The 20,063-nt window shown below is 36.9% G+C and overlaps 1 protein-coding gene across 4 annotated transcripts in view; it reads left to right on the forward strand.

Moving 5' to 3' along the window:
- LOC132916297 (prolyl 4-hydroxylase subunit alpha-1) overlaps window positions 1-20,063 on the forward strand; it is a 295,125-nt gene that overhangs the window by 179,742 nt on the left and 95,320 nt on the right. For 2 of the 4 annotated variants that reach the window (XM_060976188.1, XM_060976197.1), the window contains one exon: window positions 16,557-16,625. The exons of the other annotated variants lie outside the window; for them this stretch is intronic. The gene's annotated coding sequence lies outside the window, so the exon portion shown is untranslated. The remainder of the gene's footprint in view (window positions 1-16,556; window positions 16,626-20,063) is intronic. 4 annotated transcript variants of the gene reach the window in all.

Consider the following 20,063-nt stretch of genomic DNA (forward strand, 5'->3'; position numbering starts at 1 on the left):
CTCATCGCGTTCCGCCATGAAGACAACGGTTGGCCTTTAGAAATCATCACGGTCGTAATAGGATTGGGCTAATTAAAAATCGATATTTACGCTGCGCCTTTTCGTATCACGCGGCTAGAACGACACCCTCGTTTATGGTCCACCGGTCTGTCAAAGTAACGATCCTAATAAACTCTTGCTCGTCGATGTTATCCCTCTGTTGTACCACCATCCAGGAATTTGTTGCTGCGCCACGCTGTAAATTGCAGTTAATTGCCACTATCATTTACCGACGTGAAATACGTTCAACAACCAGAAGAGTTTTTACTTTTTCATGTCCACGAATTTTTTTTACTACGTACAATGCTTCGAGTAAGTACCTCGTACCTTCTATAAAGACACAATTGATTATTTAAATATTTTTGTGGTTTGTATAAAATACGTGTTTGTACTAAATATCTTATAATTTTTGTATATTTTCTTTCCTTCAAGCTTTACCAATATGATCTAAATAGTCGATTCTCATAACAGTGTTAATGAAATTTTAAAATATCTTATATAACACACTCAATATATAACTAAAAGTTTCCTACGGTCAGTTATCCAAATATAATACTTTCGTGAGCCAGTGTACACCAAATGTGCCAGCTATGTGCCTCGCCTCCTATCTCTTCCACCGAATAGTATCAGAAGATCCCATTGTGAATTCACCAAGTACGCATTCTCGAACAAAATTGAAACCTATCGAACTTGGAATCTTTCCACGATTCCACTTCTGCCTCGTGTGAATCAGGCCTAAAGCGCAATTTCCACATGTCATCGGCCTTTCTGACCAGTCCTCCTCCCTAGCACAGTCGCGTAGAAGAGAGAGAAGAAAATTAGAAAAAAAAGAAGAAGAAAATAATCGAACGGAAACTCTGTCCTTTGCCCCTATGAGAGGCTCGACTGTTCACAACGCTTCGTGATCCTCGACGAGGTCAAAGGTTATCCGGCGGGTTCGTATGCATCCCGCAGCGCGTGCAACGCCGGGGAACGTGACCTTCGATACCTTTCGAAAGATGATTGCATCCGACGAGGATCGTTGAATACACCGGGCGACGAAAGTATCGAGCCGATACGATGACAGAGAGAGGAGGAGAAAAAAAAATGGAGAAGAGAGGAGAGACTTGTCGTGGGATGACGACGGGGCCACCACGTTGATTGCTTCATCGCGGTCCACGGATCAAACGGATCGGGAATTGAAACGCAGCTTGGCGTTACTTAGATTAGCTTTGTGGCCGCGGAGAAACACAGCGACGCTCGGATAGCCGATGTGATTGGACTCGTTCGCCCGAATTTCGATGAAAATGAGATCTTCGAATTTATTGCGCTTTGCTGAATTTTTCGATAATTATCGGGTCTCCGGTAAACGCGGTCATATTATTCTACTTTGTTCGTATCCCTGCAGATATTTTACAAGTGTCACTGAGATCTTGTTACTCAAGCAGCCGTGCACGCGTGGTTATCCAAAGCTAAACTAGAACGGAGGAAACATTCTCGAAAATAGAGGAGCAAAGAGAAACGGGAGATTGAAAATGTCTAGAGACATCTGAGTGAAATGCAGTCTGATAAAGGAAAAATTTTTCAAGTGGAATGTGGTTGAATGTGGTGCGGCGACGTTGACATAACTGCAACGATGTCAGGTTTTATTCCATTTGGGGTGTCTTGCTAAATGAAACAGTAGTACAAGTGTATTTTTCACGAACACGTACTTTCACATTGCAGCGACTATTGTAATGAACAGAAACATGCAAATCGTTACCATAGCTTTTTTTTAAGATCAACGATACCCATTGTTTGTCGTATTCCATTTCCCCTGTGCTCTCCATTTATACGATAATAAAATTCGAGACATCGTTAATTTCACTGTTCATTTCTTCAGAAATGTTCTGTCTCGTTCATCCCTCATTTATCCATAGTCTACGAATGTTTGTGAAAATTTAAATATGTTTTCTATGTCTATAAAAAATTTCAACGAACAAAGATAATCGCATAATGGATACATAAAATATCCAAGGTGACAACTACATACCTGGTCAAAAAAAAACTACAAAATATTACTTACAACTGCTTGCAACTATCGCTCTTTAAAATCGCCAACCATTCTTCCTAACTCTTTGCTTCTTCAACACTCTCTGTATGTTTTTCCCCGTTTTACTGTGATACGAGGGTATAAAAGATTCCGATTCGATGTAACACTCCGTAGACACCATAACGTTATACCCTTGGAAGTTTTATTTCCGAAACGTTCTGTATCCTCCGGCATCGTGTTCTATACGTAGTATCTCAAGGCAATCCCGTATCTCTGGTCGTACTCTCTGACACTCCGCAGCACGTTTCTCTGCACTCCGTTACTCTTTGCCAGCCTCCCCGAAACTCCATGTGCTTGTCTGATACTCCGCAGCAGGCTACACTCGTGCAAACTTTCCCATTCTCTCTCTTTCTAACCGTATCGCTTTACACCCTCTTCCCTCATCCCCTTATCACTCGTCTGCAACACTTCGATTTCAACCATTCGCGCAACGTCTCTCTTCATCGATCGCAGCATTCCACGCGCTATTCGGATTCAGAGAACAGAAGGTCGAAAGTTTAGTTTTTATTCTGAGGGATGATGTAAATTTTGGTAGATTTTGATAGAAAGATTTTGATCGATCGCTGCTGTCTTGGGTTCAAAGATCCAAAGAATTGGACTTTTCTTCCCTCCAAGGAAGACTTTTATGCGATAAGTAGAAATTTCGTCGAGATAAGATATAGAGGAACAGTCGTCAAAGAGTATGTGATACAATTTTTTCCTATGCAATTGCTATTATATATGTTGAGAATTGTGGATCTTGATCGCCGAAATAAATGTATGGGAACACTCACATTACACGTGGAAATGATATTAAAATAGTTTCGGATTTATTTAATATGTGATTTACAAGATATTCGTAGATACACTCAGCAATCTTTTTCTCTCACCATCTTCTTTAGCACCATACGTACGAAACAGTTGCATTCTTCTGTTTTACGAGACGCTGCGCACGCACATACTCCCACACACGCTCATACTCATATATGTATGTCACTACTACGCGGCTAATTCAGCGTAGCACACAAAATTACACATATTTCAATAATATATTACCTATTTCCAATAAAACGTTGACATTAATTAAAAGAAGATGCGAAAACGAGATTTAACATATATATAAATATCCGATAGAAGCTTTCAAGCAGCTTGAAAGAATATGCTAAAAGCAAAATTTATTAAAAGCCATTCGACCGAGGGATTTATCTACCATTCCATAAATGTAATCAGTTTATTTCCAGCAAAATAGACTGTAATTGATTAAAAGAATATCCAACATAAAAATTTCCCGCAATCTACTAAACAGAAAAGTTTAAATATCCCGAAAGACACTATATTCTTCATTTTATCATAGTAATGGTTAATCAAGTGCTAATAAAGATTTGTCATGGAGCAGTAAAAAATCCAAAAACCAGAACCAAACCCGATTCGGACACATTGATGTCATCAGCAAATTATCTAAGCTATATAACACGTTCGCTGATACTTTTAATATCTTTGACCATTCAGTGTCTCGTTTTAACTGTAACGTCTATGTAACACTCCATGACGTTCTTAACCGCTAAAATAATATTACTTATGCAAATCGTGTCCAACACAGAATTTCATCACCTACGTATATAAAACTGGTCGACCCATTTACAATAAATAAATAATGAATTCATTGTCAATAAAAATTTCGATAAAAAATGAACGTATCCGAAGAAGATCTGAGAAGCAAAAATTCCTAAATACTACTTGATGGAAGAGTTTTAAACAGCCAACTAGGAAATTAGGGTTGATGCTCGAGGTCGTGGAGCCAAGTGCGATTAACCGGCTTCACGCTTCTCCGCACTGCGGTTCAGGTCGTCTGAGAGTGACAAAGAGAGAAAGGATCCCTTTACGCCGTCTTCTTTCGTCTTCTCCACGCCTCCAGCTGCAGGGGTTGGAAGGTTATCTGAGAGAACGTGGTACATACAACACGTACGCCGACCCCTGAAATTGTCCCCAGGGACGCGTGACCTTCGACTTCCGGCGGAAATTAAGGAAAACTCCGTTGCAGTTTCTAAATGCCGCCTAATTGTCCGACATAAATTTCGCACGCGGTGCTCGCCACTGTTCGAACCAAAGGTAATGGTTCAAACTTGTTTCATGGTTGCTCGTTAAGGGAAATTACAGTTCGAATATTTCTGCTCTCTTTTATTTTCCCGATTGTTAACAAGTTGAACTGAATTTTTTAATATTTCGCCTCGATCGAAATATATAATAATTAATTTTGATGGAACTTCAATAAGTTTATTACACCGAAAGATTTGATTTTTGCGAAATATATTCCATGTTTGAGTTGGTCTAATTAAAAATAAAATTGTTGAGAATCTCGACGTTGATTTTTTAAATTCTGCACTTGAGGCAACGTCGTTATTACACGATTTTATATTCTGTAATTATCATATAATTTTAAAATAACGAGATAACGGGTTGGAGAAAAATCGAGTGAAATTACATCCTTCGCGAAGTTTAATCGCAGAAGGTGGATGAATAATTGCAATTAGAACTTCATTACGCGACCGTTTAAAATTGAAGGAATCTTCGAAACGGGCTAGTCGTTAACAAAATATCCTAACCACGATGTACGGGAGATATTTCAAAGTTTCCCGCGCTTACCATTTATTCGGAGATCTTGTAATTTCGGTCGTTTCATGGAACGTTTCTTTATGCTTGTCAGTAGGAAATGGCAAAAGTTTCTTACCAAGTTTTTAATGAAGGTATTACTATTAATATTACACGCGGCTCAAATTAAATTTGTATTCATCTTTCTCGTTTTGCGTTTCTCGTTTAACCGACTAACCGAAAACTATGAAAAACAATTCGCTCGGAAACTTTACAATCGACCTATAGTTAAACCATCATTAAGAGAATAAAATCTCGATATCATGGTGGAATAATAATCGGTGTATCTCGTGAGATTACAATCGACATGATTATGATCGCGAACAGGGATGCACAAGGTTTTATTTAACATCGTGCAGAAATTTCTCACGAGGCATTTCTCAGTCGCAACGGAATAATAATTCGCAAAAATGAGCGACGTTTCTCGTTGACTCTGTGTTGATAGCCAGCTTCGAATTTCAATCTCTCTGTCACTTTTTCTCGTTTTAGCCGCTTTCTCGTCGTCTCGCGCGGTACATTCGTAATAACTTTCACGAAATTACGTTTGACCCGAGATTTCGTCGTTTTCCGGAGCTTGTTCTCATCGCGAGCAAAGATTTGCCTCGTGGTAATTCCGACCTATCCTTTAAGTGGCTGGCATTAAGAAACGGAGACTCACTCGCTCTGAGAGATGGTTGCTATTTTAGGAATGAAGATTGAGGGATGAACGGACGGAGCAGAATTTTAGAAGTGGAAAGACTGTTCAGTTTCATAAATTTGGATCCTAGGATTTTACTTGAGTTGAAAATTTTATGTTTCCGCCCTAGCTTCTGTTTCAAACTCTTAGCCGTAAGATCCAGTCTGAATTCCAACTTAAGATAATAAAAGTTCCAATTTAGAAACAACGTTCGCGACATTACCGTTTTTCTCTGCTTTTCGATTCACGTTAATTAACGTGGCTTGTGGATGCAATTTAATTCAAAGTTGAGTTCGAGTTACGAAACTGTGTTGCTGGCGCGATCAAGAGTTCCAAAATTGAGTTCTATTCTTGAAGGTAAATTAGAATTATAAGATTGAATTCCAAAAACAACTTCGATTTCAAAATTAGATCCGAATTGAAAATATGAATTCCAGTTCGAAAACTGTACTCCAAGAACGACTTTAACTTGCACGAATCGATTGATCGTGTGGAAAACAAATTTAATGAAACAAAAAAAAAAAAAAAAAAAAAAAAAAGAAAAAAGGGAAAGAGGGAGAAATAATGGAAAATGCATTCGAATGATTTTCGATGCGAGAGAAGATGAAACGTGCTTTCGAAAATGCGATTGCGATGGACGAGCTAAAACGATCCAGGCGCGATTGGAACAACGTATCGTTTTTTATACCGCTGCTGAATGGTTAATGTGGCTAAATTGGGTCTGTTGCACCTGCGAAACGACTTTTATTGCTGTGCGTTAGCATATGGTCGGCAGCATTTTGATGTAACGGCGAAATGCAAATTACTTGATTTTTCTATACAGCGTATTCGATCGATAAACGATAGATGACTGCTATCCGATCGATAAAGCACCAAATAGCATGCGTTAAATGGGGAAAGGAAAATCCGTGCCAATGATGGGAATGATACGATTTTAGTCGACTCACAATCAATGTAAAAGGTTTAGAACAAAAGCGATGTAACAAGATACGAAATACATCGAGGAGTTTAGAGCGTAATTTTATTCTAGAAGAGAATTTTTATTAAACCAGGAACAATTTACCGAGAGAAATTTAAAAAACAAACAAAAACAGTTTTAAAAATAAACAAATGTAGTTTTGTGGCAAGATACGTGCTACTGTTAAAAAAATGTAAACACTTGTTTATTTTTTATAAAATATTGTTCAGTTGTTGCTGTTATACCAATACCATGAATAGACGATTCGTTATGGAAATTCACAATTAAACGTAAAATTATCAGATAATTCTGAAGATATAAAGATAACGATAGCTAAGATGAATAAAAAGACGTTCAATCCCTTTCTCAACGAAGACGTGAAAATTTATCGTGTAATATAATCTACCAAAGTACATTATCAAGATGTGACACTGAATGATATTCTCAGTACATTGTATTCTGTTGAAACTAAAAGATTACGATTTATATACAATGATGCCTTTACATATAATAATATAATACGTAATATCACAACATTTTTTTTTTTTTTTTATTTTATTTTGGTTATTTTACAATTTGTCCTTGCAGACATTTGGTAAAGTGTTATATCTTGTTGGTGAAGAAAAAAAATATAAATAAAAAATAATATAGCGTGTGGGCGGCTACCCCCAGCGGGGTACCAGCTTCGTTTTTTTTCTAAGTTATATCTTTTATGAGTATATCACAACATAGCATAATATTCGTACATCACACAGATGACATTCAGTATATTATACTTGATATGCAGTAATTATATTTACCAATTTCATTCAACAATTCTACAGATTATTACACTCGATGGATAGTGATGCCACGCATCGAAATCCCTGTGTGACTGCGGAGTGACGGATTACCGTGTTTAATATCCTCACTGATCCTGTTCAGCGGAATTCCTATTAAACTTTGAACCTATCAATAACAGTGTTCGGCAGATCTATGTAGGTACTTACAAATTGCGATATACGAAAATACTGTACTATAGATTAACATGATAAGTTATACGTATGTAGTTTAAGATCACTGAATCGGAAATACACGCGTACTACGACAGGTTCGAGTAACGATAAATATATTGAAATATTACGATAATTTGTCACGATACTTAATGCTTCCTGTATCTTTCTCTATGTATTGTATCTGAGTGTTTACACGCGGTTGATAACAATTGATAGTAAATTACTAGTAGATAGTAGATCCAGCTAAAATTGTATTTTTCGTTTATATATTTCAAATGTATTTATTAATTCACTTTGGATATGAAGTAAAATCCATCGATGTTAAACGAAACGATTTAGATGAAATTACGGGAACGACGCAGAGCAAATAACGCGAGGAGAAAATGATAGATGAGTAGAATGAACGTATGGCGAGAACTATACAGAAGAGATCAAATGACACGGCTTAATAAATAGACAAACAAACAAACAGGAATCGCAATGAACGAACCGACTAATTCGTATTGGCGCATAGCGATCCGTGTTACGCAAACATAGAAAATTCGACCAACCTTTTGATCGTGCTCTCTCTCTCTCTCTCTTTCTCTCTCCCTCTCACTTGTCGTTCATGCAATTGATCGGAATCGTTTGTAAGTTTACAAGTCAATAGAACCGAGCATTACACGTGGGTTCGCATTGAAACGTATATAATAAGCAGAATTGGCGGCGGTTTGAGTGCGATGATCGTTAACGTCGAATTGCGATCATCGTTATATCGAAACCCTGTGCACACTCGCTGCATAAATATCACGATCTGTGTGTCGCTGATTCGATAAAACTGCCACTATGGCAGAAGCCTCGGTTAATGGGTATAATAACCTATGGATCCATAGTTCAATAAAACCACAGCTGTGTGAAAGCGCCATGGGTAATGCACACGGTTAATCTGTAGGCCCCATAGTTCAGCAGGATCGCTGTGTTACATGGACTCAACGCGTTGCAAGTCCGGCAATATACATATATGTACATCTCCGCTGTGTAATAGACACGCTGACGTTCGCGTTTGCAGAAGAAACACTGTCACGTTCCCACGTATTTAATACATGAACCGCAGACCTGACCTGTTGGTCGACTGGACAGCGTAGTTTGTTTCTGTGTACACAGTTTGCACCTACGTCATATGTACACGGTTGTGACTTGTATGTTTTAGTTCCTCAAAGTATACAGTTTGAACGAGAAATAACGAGATCGTCGACGTATTCGTTCAAATGCTAATCGTATTTGGAAAATCGTTCATTTTGTCTAAGATAAGTTTCGTTGATGCGAGTGTATCGCTGAGAATTGTTAATCGACAAATTAATAGACTTTTGCAGGTATACAGTGGCTGCAAAATGCATTTGTACTCCGCTGTGTTTATCGTGTATGTAGCAGCTATATTCTAATTAATTAGGTGCAAGCGTATTAAATTTCGTGTCATTTAATAAGAGTCTCGCATGGGTTAAAAGTTTTGCTGTGATTTCGCACAATTGATTTTTTCCATTCACGCTGAGACACGAACTTCTAAGTTACTATATTCCCCGAGTACGAAGAAATCGCGTGGATCTTTGTTACGGTAGCGGATGAAGGAAAGTTGAGAAAGTAAGTAATACGAACAGAAGACAATATAATTCTAGAAAATGGGATTACAATTGACGAGGACAGTGAATGGAGCAGATGATTATTATCAACGTGGTAAGGAAATAGCGAGACGAATTTTCCAGCAACTGCGTATACCGAACAGTATCTCTATTAAAAATTTACAGAAATAAAATGATATTGAAAATGACTTTGAAAATTACTGAAAATAGGAAGAACGTAACTTCGCTACAATACGTGTTAACTCTTTGTATCTCGATAATAATTCTTACGGTACGAACAACTTGATCTCGGCAGAAATCTTTTCAGAAATAACTCGACGATTTCTCTTTGTTTTCGTCCAATCGAAGTTTCTCTTTGATTTCGTCCACTTGATTTCCTCCAATCTTCGCTGAATCGCAAACTTCTGAATTACTAAATTCCTCAGGTATAAAGGCGTCGCGTTGATCCGACAAAGAAACGAGCTCGTGGGTCAGGTGTCGCGATTCTTATCATTTAAGTCCGGGCGGTAATTCCTCATAATTAGAAGGTCGACGTGCACGGGTGGTTGTAGAAAATCAGGAAGGAAGCAAAGGAACCGACACGGCGGTGAGATAAGGCGTGGGACGACGAACGAGCGGAGGCAACTGCAATTTTGCGGTACACGTGCTCTCTACTCCATCGTGTTGGATCGATACACACCGGGTGAACCGAAGATACTAATCTCCACAGCTCGAGAAACTTTTTCTCCTCGTACAGGTTGATTCCTCGCTAGCTTTTAGGCGATTACCGACCCGTGAACGATATTACGAGGTGACTATGTTTTACATTTTTCCATTGCATCTCGGAATTTTCTCCTGACCCTTCCTAAATCTTTTGTTTTCTTACTCCGTTCTTCGTGTCTCTCGAATTCTCCTTATTAGAATTGAATAGAAAGCTAGATATTATTGATTTCTTTTAAATATCGTGGATATTCTGTAGTATAGATATTCTATACTTTGTGTCCTAAATATTTTAAGCATCCTGCTACCTGAATATTCCAGATGTCGTTGGTATTCCACGTTCTACATATTTTAAATTGTAGGTTAAGTGTATCCTGGATGTGCGTGTTTCGAGTATTTTATATCCAAAAATTCCTCTAAGAATTTTTGATGAAATTTCATGTCGTGGATACTCAAGATAATCCGAAATATCCTGGATATTTTAGAAATATTTTATCCATCACCGTATTCTAAGTATTTCTCAAATAAAGCTGTATATTTTAAACGCGTGCACTCAAATTGAGTCTAATGCAGTAAATGCTTTATAAACGTTACATCTACTTCTCCTGTATTTATAGATAAAAGTTTATATTCGTCGTAAATATTTAACAAATATTTTACCCACATTCTTCTTCAATTTTTTCTATACGCTTCGAATAAAACCTACAAATAGCAAATACTACGAGTAATCTGAATCCTGAATATCAAGAATAATTTATATTTTCTTCCATCGCGTTTCTTCCATCCTGAAAACATTACACTCTCAGTCTTGACTAATGTCAGAAAATTTCAGCACCGTTTTCGAGCCTCCGAAGCTGTTTTGAAACTACCAAGACACTTAAAATACTCATTTTCATTCGCTCATTTCGAATATAATCCAGCTTAACGCGAGACGTGTCCGCGTCGGACCAGAAATTTCGAGAGAACAGAGGCCGAGGGTACCTCGATAAAACGAAAGAACCAACGTGCCGGTTAAAACGCGAATTTTCTAATGAAACAACGTCGCCTTTGCGCGCCTTACGAGACCGTACAGACTTACCTAAGACAATACATACTCCACCGCAGGAAAAATTCATAGACATTTTCAGACGAACGCTCGTCCTTACTGCGTTTTAAACGCTGCTAGCTTACCTCAAGAGGCTGACTTTATCGTAAGCCAGGAAACTTCTCTTCTTTCCTCTTCCTCTTCTCCATTTTCCTCTTTCCATTTTTTCTTTTCTACCTTTTTTCTCTAACTTTCTGTTTCTCTCGTTTTTCGCTCTGAATCGTAGCACGCGTGTTTGCTCGCCATAATATCACGCCAAGAGATTCGTTAGACGGTTTTCGAGTGTCTTTATGATTGTACTTTTTATAGTTTTGCGGCTTGGATTAGGTGTTCCGTTCTCTGGTTGGAAGTTTCCGGCTCTACTCTCCCGCTGAGTTCTTCCGGCGCACGTTTTATCGATGATCGTTTGCGGGGTTGTTAATTGCGTAATATATCTGCACGATGTTTTCCAAGGGGTAGTTCTTGGAATAACGCACTTTAGTGTAACCATCGTTTGTGATTATTCTCTCTTATTCTGTCATATTTCGAAAATATTTCAACACACATAGACGCATACATATATATGTAATAATATAAATTCGTAGGATAAATCAGAAGATCGATTCTGGAAAATCGAATTTATTTTGGGAATAATTCAATTAAATACAATAACAGTTAATAAGAAATCTACTACAAATTTTACCTGGAAAGTCAAGAATCGATTTTCTAAGTCCTAAATTACCGTTCTTCTCTCTTCTGATCTATTCAGCAAATGATTGCTGGTAAAACGAAACAAAAGTAAAAATATCGGTTGGCGGGTAATTTGAATTCCATAGAATTTACATAAATATACAAGTTCAGAGCAAGTATATCGTACGCTATTCCAGAAAATTAAAGGATCACTAAGTTCTGATGGAAAAATCGTCTATTTACGAACTATCGTGTAGCTTGGTGAGGAAAAATCGCGAAGAAGCGGCGGTCTACCTGAATTCATTATAGAAGGTGAAGCCTGCCTATCTCGCGTCCTTAAACTGGCTTTTACAATATTGATCGAAGTATAACACTAACACCAACTCTTTATATGGGCGAAATTTCTCCTTTGATACCAGCAGCAAAGTATCTTGATAAAAAATGCCTCGGTACTTTTCCACGTATAGAAAATATTTGACAACGACGATGTTTCTTATTTGAGAAATGAAAAAAAATTGCAAGTTATAGCGCGCATACAGAGCGCGATACGTTTTGTGTAATTGACAAAAATATGAATTATTCTGTCGGATGCATTTTTTATGACAGGCTCGTATGGGCGCGTCGTTGTTAATTTTTCTGATTGTAGCAAGGTAAATAAAATATTCGAAAACGAGATACGCAAATATAGTAATTACTTTACGCAGAGTAGACAGAGGGGGAGCTGCAAAAATTGCGACTGTATGTTGATAAAGGAATTTATCGTTCGTCACGCAAAACTGATATGCTTTTTTCGAGGATAAATGCGTTACTCTATCGAGTCCAGCATCGTCTATTATTTCTCCGGACGAATAATTAAAGCGCGTTTTTCAGTTACCAATGGTAATTAACGAAAACTTCAAACCGTGACAAAAACAGCGGAAAATAATGACATGGTGTGCGTGTTCGTGTGTCCATAACCCCGGTGAGCCGTGAAAAACACCCGCTATACGCGCATCATCGCGTTTTATTATCCTTCTTGTGCGCACGAAGAATTGCGTAATATTACTCTTTTATGCGATTAGTGCCTCTAGATTTTGTAGCTTCGTACTTATTGCAATTTGAAATTGCTCAAGAATATCGATAATTGTTCTATTAACAAATTTTCCAATCGCGCTGTAAATTCATTGGATAGGAAACATCAGTCTATCACAAATCTAATCACATTTATCTAATCGCAAAAGAAGAATCGAACAAGTGTAACACATTTACAATACATTTGCTAATTGAATGCCCAAAGTTCCAAAACGAAAGGCAACAGCGCAACATTCCAAGCAAGACGATGCTAAGTAAGAAAGAAGTAAAACGGTTCTTACAGTTCCTAAAAGGCACAAACCTCTTCCAACTAATCTAACCGCAGAGAAATAATAGTACTCGCGTACTTAATCAAGTGTATAAATATACTTAATACAATGCGAATATCGTACATATTTATAACCAAACAACACCGTACTAATCTAATATAATATTCTATAAATTCATGGAATACAATTGTAGTCGCTAATAATCCTCGCAAGTGTGGATACCACTGTAAATAAATAAATTAAAAACGAATATTTTGTTATTGTATCTACTGATAATTAACGGGAAATCTTGAGAAATTGTAAATTATTTGTTGAGGTTGAGTGGATGAATTTGTAATAGAAAAATATATTGAAACAAGTATAGCGTATGCTGATTCAGATACTCACTTTTATAGTGTTAGGATACAACAGAGGAAAGGGAGCACGTTCGTATATTTATAACAAATGACATTACCAAAAAGTTAACTTTGGTGTGTAGCTCTAACTGAAGGTTACAAGAAACAGCAATAGAAATCTATATATCTCATTTTTTTTTTTTTTTTTTTTTAGATCTTTTAATCCGAAACAAAATTTATATTCAAAGGGCACAATAATATGAACCTCTCCTTATTTTGAATTTTGTCACTAAATTTTATTTTCTTCGTAACAGCGGTCTCCAGGTCACGGATATACAAAAGGAAAGATGTAGAGTTTTTCTTAAAGTAATTACTTCAACATTATGGGCCAGAAATATTCAGGTAGAAATTTTGGACTACTAAGCAAGAAAACGTGGAGCATGAAAAAATAAATTTCATTCACTAAATATATGTTCGATCTATCTCGACTGTTAGAATCAAACGAATCGAACTATGTATTTGAACTGCAATTTTTAACATTCTTGTTAATAATTTCGATTCGTTTTCAAATATTTACCTTCACTCTTCACTCCCGTTTATACTACGAGAAAAAGAAACGGAAGAGATTTAAGAAGAGACGAACGAACGGAGTAACATTATAGAGTCCATATACAAATACGCGATTTGTCGAACGTATTTCACTCACGCGCATGGAATCACTGCGTTTCCCTGTTCTCGATTCAATATTTCCCTCGCCTTCGTGCCGATTTCTCCTCCATACCTGCTCCAACCTTTTCCCTATCCCCTGTGTTTCTTCCGTACTGTCACCCTTTCCTCGCGTTTCCCCTCTCTCTCTCTCTCTCTCTCTCTCTCTCTCTCTCCTTTTACGTTGCGTAGAACAGGATGCAGACGAGCTGGCCGAAGAATTCCTCGCACGTCGTGCCGCAGACAGGCTGCGAGGCTTTTCAGAAACGCATTTGCACATGACGAGCAGTCGGCGAGGCAACAGAGAGACGACAAGGGAACCGGCCAGGTGGTTTGATAGAGAAAACGAGACGACACGCGAGAGCAAGAACGAGGGCGAACAGATCAACGGTGTCTGTCATCGAACAGACGTCATGGAGATGGCGAAGAGGGTGGAGAACGTTTTCCTTACGCATCGCCGACAACTGAGCACTTTCAATCTGGGATTTTTTGTTGGAGCCTTCGTTCTTGCATAGAAACGAGGACAAATTTTCATACGATATCCCTCCACGTTTGTTTTGGTGTTTGTTAAACAGCAAAACTGTATTGCGTTTTTTTTGTTTTATTAAAATTTCTTAACAAACAATTTTTCATTTTTTATGATATAAAGGGATTGCAGCAGTAAGGAGACAGCATTCTATGTTTAGATTATAATACTTTTAAATTGAACGAGATATTTACAGAAAAAGAAACAAAGATATGGATTTCAAAACGTTATTTAATTTTCCTAATTAATTAAAATTCCTAATCCAAATTCCATTGTCAAAATTCCAAGTCAGTCTTAAAATTCTAAAAAATCACCCACTAGAAATATTCCTTTCCCAAATCTATAGAAATTGATTAGTCTTCATGAAAAATAGGTGAAACAGAAACAGGACAAAGATTTGCTTGCTATAATAAGTTTGCTTTTAATTAAACTGAACTCTAACTCTCTGCTCAACTGTACCAAATCTGTTTCCCTAAATCTGAAAGCGGAGAACATTGTCCTGTCGTTTTGACCATTGCAGAAAATCTGTCACGAAGCAGACTGAATCATAACGTTTGCCAAAAAGTAATACTTTTGTTGACCTCAATTTTTATGAAATTTAGTTTTCTTTGGCGGAGAAGAAAATTAAGAATGGTTGGGGGAGAAAAAAGAAGCGAATTCATTAGAAATTATCTCGTCTTCGTTCTCTTTTCATTTAATTAGAGCGGTAAAATGGAGAAGATTTTTGATTCTTTTTGGGAGTTGGGAACGAAGCCCGGGTAAATGAGAAACTACGACCAAAAGGGTAATGAGCACGACGAACGTGATAAAGCGCGGCAAATTCGGCGAATATCGAGTGCACACGCGATCTTAAACGACAAATGCAGAAAATTACGAGCAAGCAATGTGTGAACGTTGGGAAAAATAATGAGAACCCAAATACGATGCGTCGAATCGAACTAAATCATTAGAATTGGGAAAACACGGGCCATTGTAAATATTTAATTGGCAATTTATCCACCGGTGTCTCGTTTGTTATTTAGATAATTATGTACAGACAATAAACACAGGAAATGGTAATGTAAATGGATAAATCGTTTTCAACAAACAATAATATTTAAAAAGAATGTCTTCTAGACTTTATTTATTCTTAATTATATTATACGAATTCTGAAAAACTAACATCAAAGGACATCAAGTTATAGAGAAATAAAGTCGAACTAAACGCAATTACGTTATCAAACGAACACAATTATTCGATATCGCAAAGAAATTTATATAGAGTGAGATTTCACTCATGGTAGTCTTTGAAGGTTACATTTAACCTAGACTTCGTAGTGAAAGATGTTAAAAACAGACGCTTCTCGTTGCAACCAAGGAAATTACAAAAATCAGTACGACCCTTAAATAAAAAAAGGGAGAAACTCTGGAAAACAATACAAAATACATACAAGAGAGAGTCCTTACAGTGGAAGCGAAGCGATGTAACTCGTACAAAAATGGAAGAAATACCTGAGAAATAAAAAAAAAGAAGGATGCAGAAGGCAGCCGTTGGAGGAAAGAAGGGAAATTGAACAGAAAATCAAAGGAAACGTAGCAGGGAAACTTCATAAAGCGATCGAGTTTAAAGGGAACGAAACTCGAAAGGATACATTATATGATTGAAAGGGAAAAAATAGAAAGAAAACAAAGTAAGAACTGTTGGGAAGCAACATGAACAAAAGTAGTCGGATGAACAACCAAGCGGAAAACAATGATCACTCGAAACGGAAGATAAAGGAGCAAGCCAAAGACGTCCGAGAAAATAATCGAAAAGTGAAGGGCTGAAAGGATGGCGACGCTGTGGATTACGAGACAAAGAAAAATGAAGGATTCGCAAGATAGTTCCTGGGAATAATGGTGGAAAATTTTATGGAATCGCTAGGCGTAATTGCAGGCATGCGCGGCTGAGTAAGCTGTGGAATTATTAAAAGGGAGAAAGACGGAGCGAAAGGAAGGAAAGAGCCGAGAGATTAATGCTGTCACGTGAAAAGCTGTCAGAAATCGCGATGGTGGACGTGAATCGAACTTTCCTTACTCGCCGTTCTCACAGGAACAGTATTATTCTGTGGAGAACGTAATTTCACTGTGAAAATCCTGCGTTTCTTCGTCGCTCTACCGTCTCGTTCTGTCATGAATTAATATGATTCTATGTGGTTCGCCAATGTTCTTAAAGATTCTTTTCTTTCCTTTGCAGATCCTCGACGAGTATCGAAGAACGTTTGTTCAAACTATCGTGGATTAATCAAGAAAAGAAATTAAGCAGGTAAGTGTAACGTTTATTAGGCGTGTTTTATTAGACCTAGGATTTTTTTAAGGATATTCAGAAGGAGAATCGTTATTATTGGTTCTTCTTCATATGGTTTATCTGTTGATGAAGTATATTGCTTCGTCGATAACAAGTTGAATAGTGATTTTGCTGTTTTACATAATCTTTTACTTAAAAGTGTTGGTTCTTTTGTTTTAAGGATTTTTAAATACGTAAAATAGATGTTGAAGTAGGTTATTGTTAAATATACAACATTCTCTAGAGCCAAAAATTACACGAAACAAAAGAAGAATCAAAGATTGATGTCATTAGGTGCATGCTCGCAACGATTTCAAATATTTCGTTAAAAAAGGAAAGACTATAGCACATTTTTATTCGTTTTTCTCGAACACATCAAAAGCCAATAATGCAACTAACAAGCAAACATTTGAAACCCGAGTTTAGTGACGTTATAATATAACGTATAAGAGCAGACAATTTCCTAAGAAATATTCAACAGGTATATCTTTCTACTAGCCATATTGAAACGAAAAGGGATCTGAAAATTGAGAATTGAAGCCATATTTCAAAAATTATATTTTGGAAACTAAAACACGTAGGAATAAATTTTTCCCTTGTTACTGTGACTCTTTTATCGTCCATTAAATCCATTTTCATTTAAAGATCGAATGGCTATGTCTCGTTATTTGTTCGCGAATGATTCTACGAAAATACAGTAAATCCAATTTAATGAAGAGAGTGGCAAAGAGAGAACCGTGAAATTTCGATTCACCGGTTATTTGTTTGTTCATAAAAACGCTCGATCTACGAATAGCTCGATTGATCCATTCCCTCCATCGGCTTATTTGTCCCCTGAATCTGGAAGAACGTTGATTTGTTTGTCTCGCGATACCCAAGAGCTTTGGTGCCACGACGAAAAATACATTTCTCCCATGGTCCGCCGATAATCAGATTAATTAGCTGAGGAACAATTTTGAGCGTTTGTACGACGAGGCTGATGAAATTGTTCTCGAAATCTTCTCGCTTTGGTACTTGAAATTATTACCATTTTATTTATCTTTAATATATCATCAACGAGATGCTGTAATATAAATTAGACGTTTAATATCAGTAATATTAATTATCTGAATTAAAGGGAATTATTTAGATTGAATGTATAAAATATTTGAGAATTAAATGAATTAAAGTTCTTTTAAACGTGGTTGTTTTAAGAAATTCTCTGTCGAATGTGAAAAAGGAAATAATCGAGATTTCCATTTCTTTGTTGAAACGGATTAATAAGAGAGATAAAATGAAACGTTCTCGGAGCTTATTATACAGTTAAAATGTCCGATGGATTTAAAGAAAATTTATACAACGTAAAACCAACCCTTCTATATATACGCATAGCCAGGAATGTGTAGAAGTAATTTTTGTATTTCTACCAGAATCAAATTAATTTTTTCCCTTTTATTTTCTCCAATTTTCTAACTTGCAAACATTTTCCCACGCTGTGTATGCAATTTATTCGAGGAATACGGAAAATAAGTGAAGTAAAAATTGAAAATAAACGAAATAAGGACGCAAAACGTAGACTGGAAACGAGGGATGGGCAAGCAATCATCTCTAAAGTCTTGCTACTTCGTTTTAGTTTCTTCGGAACGGTTAAAACCACGATACGATTCCCAAAGGTCTTTACAGCAAAGTTGCAATCCCTTTTTGGACGCGAATTCGGCATGATGTATCGGCAAGACCTCCACAAGGATGTATTATTCATCGACGCAGCCATCTATCTCGTCATTTTATCTTCTTCCGTTTGATCCTTCCTTCTTATTTCTGCGATCGAACATGTTGGAACTTCGATAGCCCTGCTTTGCATTTATGAGTCCCGTTCCTGCCGGAGTTTCAGCGATTGATGCGATTTTAGCGACCACACGGAGGAACCAGGGGACGATTTTTCCTTGCAAGTTATTCCGATCGTGTGTTTCGTTATTTTAGCCTCGCGGATGGCTTGATAAATCGAAGAATGTCAGTAAAAGAAAATGGCAAAATAATAAAAATGAATAATCCATATTTATTAAAATTGCTTGTTATTATAATAATTGGAAAATAATTTGATGGAAGAAAGAGAGAGAGAGAGAGGTGGGGAGGGATCAGATTTGGTTGCCGTCTTTTTTTTCTTTTTTTTTAAGAGAATTAATATTAGGAAACTTACTAAACTGCTAATTTTATTTCCTAATTTTTCGGATGCCTGCACGAGATACAGATGACGATTTAACAATTTCAATTTTCCACCGATAGAATAATTTTAATTCTCGAATAGTCACGCCAGGTTATTTGTTATTATAATTCGATATGCGCTCGTATGAACGTATTAGCAGTTTCAATTTTCCCCCACCCTTGGAATTTTTATTTTCGATTTTCTCGTGCTTTGCATAAATCTGTTTCGTTAAAAATACAGGATACATACGTATCACAATCTTCTAATTTTTAATTTTTTTAGCACCTAACCCTAACCTACCGCAACCTAACGAAACCTAATTTTAAAATATCTACTTACAGAAAAACGATTCATTATACAAGATGAACGATAATTATACTGTCAAAATGCCAAGAGAAAAGCACGAAGATCGTCTGGAAACTTGAGAAATACATATTTCCTTTCATAACAATAATTATCTCACATTCCATCGAAACTACCCTAATTTCTATCTTGTGCATGAATCTTTCGCATTGTCGCTCTCACCTCCAAACTGTTCTCTTTTAATCGACTAATATTCTGACCACACAACGCCCACAAATATCCACCGTTTCGTAGAGCACAGATTGCGAATATTTTAATAAGAACTTCGAGGGTTGAAGAACGAAAAGGCCACGTTATTAGAAAAAGAAATCGAGAAAGAAGAAGGAGAAGAGAGACTGTATGGCGAAAGATTATTTTGGATATTCTGTCGTGGCTTTATAAGCCGCTGCTGTGGGATAAGGACGAAAGAGGCTGATATTAAAGCTTCCTATTCCGCGGATCTTCCTCGTGCAACATTAACCCTAGGAATACCGTGCTCTCTGTGTAGGAATGTTCTTAGCCTAGCTTATTAAATTTCCCCGAGTTTTATATACTGACGTCCGCTTCATTGCTGTTGTAATATCCCGGGTTTTCTCGATTCTTCCCTCGGAATCCATCCGGCCTTTGTGAATCTCGTGATAGATAATGGTAAAATAATCGATGATATAATTCCGAATTATACTTAATTCTTCAATTCTGTAAGTGTAACATAACAGTTCAGAAAATTGAAAAATTAACTTTCTGTCTGAGGTAAAACAACTAGGAATTATTTTTACATTTGCAAATGATTCCTTTTCTCTTCAAAAAAAGAAAAAAGAAATGGAAAAAAGAAAGAAGAAAATACATGAACATCGTTTCTCTCGAAGAAGAAGAACCCTCTTCCACGACCCTCT

The sequence above is a fragment of the Bombus pascuorum genome, chromosome 1, assembly GCF_905332965.1.
Source record: "Bombus pascuorum chromosome 1, iyBomPasc1.1, whole genome shotgun sequence".
NCBI classification, from domain to species: Eukaryota; Metazoa; Arthropoda; class Insecta; order Hymenoptera; family Apidae; genus Bombus; species Bombus pascuorum.